The 2,423-nt window shown below is 32.0% G+C and overlaps 1 long non-coding RNA gene across 1 annotated transcript; it reads right to left on the bottom strand.

Annotated features, from left to right (window-relative positions):
* Positions 1-701: 701 nt before the first annotated feature.
* On the bottom strand, positions 702-1,299 carry LOC118484934. The gene is made up of 3 exons (XR_004875131.1): positions 1,124-1,299; positions 890-1,020; positions 702-759 (listed from the first exon to the last, which is right to left on the bottom strand). It is a non-coding gene; the product is annotated as an uncharacterized LOC118484934 (long non-coding RNA).
* Positions 1,300-2,423: the final 1,124 nt, after the last annotated feature.

Genomic DNA, 2,423 nt, shown 5'->3' on the forward strand with positions numbered 1-2,423 from the left:
TTGGACCATGCATTGTTGGAAATCAAATCACGTGTTTTCTTTTCTCGTATGACAAATCAAAGCGGTAAGTAAGATCTCCCAACGATATAATTCGCCTAAAAGTTACAAAATCAATTTGTAAAATAGCATTTACATTACATATTATAACATTTTTTCCTATTAGCACTTTTGTTAGCTAACAGGCCAAATGTGTAAAATCTAAGAATTTTGGCTAAAAATAAAACGGGTCAAATGAGATCAAAAGTTTTTCAAATTGTACATTCAACACAACCTCATAATCGTTTCATTCAAGAAAAACAAAGTTACTAATATCATAACAACTTACATGATCAGTATAGCTGCAATACGCACTTTGTATTCATTATCTCGAAGCAGCCTCACGTATACTGGAAAAAAAATCCCTCCTATTTTTGATGTAATCATAACCAGATTAGTTAAAAAACAAAAAACAAAAAAAAAACAGAAATAAGAAGATTACTAAATGACCATAGAGCTGACCTACTGTCACAAAAGTGAGCCAACATGTGAATAAGGACCGTATGGTGCATAACCATAACCATGATCCATATCCCCATATACTCCATGTATAGATCAGAACCAATTTTTATCAACTTATCATAAAAAAAAAACAAAAAAAAAAACTATCAGCTAGTTGGAACATCAAAAGAGTGAAACAAAATCTTACATGAGACATATGAACTCCATCAGGATTTACATATCTCAAGTAGTTATCCCAATAATTGGTGGTACCATAATAACCTAAAAAAATGTATCCATCATAAATAACAACCAAAACAAAATTCAAAAATAAAGTAGAAAGCTTGCATATAAATGCACTTATCAAATACAAACATCTTCCTAATCTACATACAAATGTGTATCAAGTTACCTATATAATAATTGCCGTTGGGAAAATAAGCCACTGTTAGATCCATGAAATCTGGTACCAAACGGTTAACTAAACCATCCCAAGGCGGGTTCTGACCATTACCGGTGCCAGTGATATCAACCGAAGACTACCTAATAATCACACATACTTAACATCATAATATGCCTCTATATATAATATTACCTAGTTACAAAACATTAATAAAACAACAGTATAACATATTGTTACATAAACCTTTATGCCTCATCTTCTTAGCGGACTCATGAATTACTAATGTCTTCATTGAGAATCCAAAGATTGGTTCTTGAGCAAATGAGCGGTTTCTGTAGAAGAAAAAGTAAAGAATTCCACTTCTTTCAACATTAAATTGGTTAATTATTAACCACACATAATTGAATTAGGATTAAGAATCTAACATACATAATCAAATCAAACTTCTAAACACTATTTTTTACGATTATTCAATACAAAATAAAATATTTAAGCTAAAAGTAAACAAATTTTCAAACCAACATTAATATATTCCAACAATACAATATTAAAATCCTCACTCATCAGTAAAAAATGACTAACACGTATAATTAAAATAATAATCTTTATATCTAATTAAAAGATCATGCTAAAATATCAAAGACTATAATAATCTTTAGCCTTGCCCATTAATGAGTTTTGATACTTTATATTAAAATGGCTATCAAAATTGGAGTCCAGTTTGAACATTTTTCGATCCGAACCAAATTTACACATTTTTTAAGAATGACCTGTTTTGATTTGACCTGAACCCAATTTGACACAAACCAAATTGATACTTCTTTGAAATGACTCGTTTTGACCCTAACCCAGTTTCACCCTAACCAAATTGGCACTAATAATAAAAAGTCTCATTCTGACCCGAACCCGTGTGAGACGAACCAAATTTATACTTTTTAAAATGGACAGTTCTGACTCGAACCAAGTCGAGACCTTTTAAACGACCTGTTTTGACCCGAACCAAATTACTACTTTTTAAAACGGATGGTTTTGACCGGAACCACTGTCTTAAACAATATGTTTCAATTTCATGGAGTTTTTTCCTAAAGAGGTGTAGTTACAAAAATTATTTACTAAAATGGGTAGTTTGAAACTTATTTACCAAAATGGGTGAAAATCTATCTATTTTTATTTTCTGTAAAAAAATAATCACATAAAAAGCCAAGTGAAACCCAAAACATTAAATGTTCCTTGTTCCTTTCTTTTTCACTGTGAACGTTACCGGCGATTGACAACCAAAATTCCGACGAGCTCTGAGCCACGATTCCGGCGTACTCTTGGAATAAATGGATGTCACGTGAAACTTAAAAGATTAAATGCATTTTATCTTCTCCACAAGGAATACTTGGCAGCGATCAACAACAAAGATTCAGGTGAGCTCGGATTCATAGCCATGATTTTCATGTTTCACCGCCGTGATACTTTCGATCCATAGCCAAAAGAAGTACCATCGAATCACATGAAACCCCAAAAGAAGTACAGGCGATTTAGTCGCAACCACGTC

The sequence above is a fragment of the Helianthus annuus genome, chromosome 12 (assembly GCF_002127325.2).
Source record: "Helianthus annuus cultivar XRQ/B chromosome 12, HanXRQr2.0-SUNRISE, whole genome shotgun sequence".
Lineage (NCBI taxonomy): Eukaryota > Viridiplantae > Streptophyta > Magnoliopsida > Asterales > Asteraceae > Helianthus > Helianthus annuus.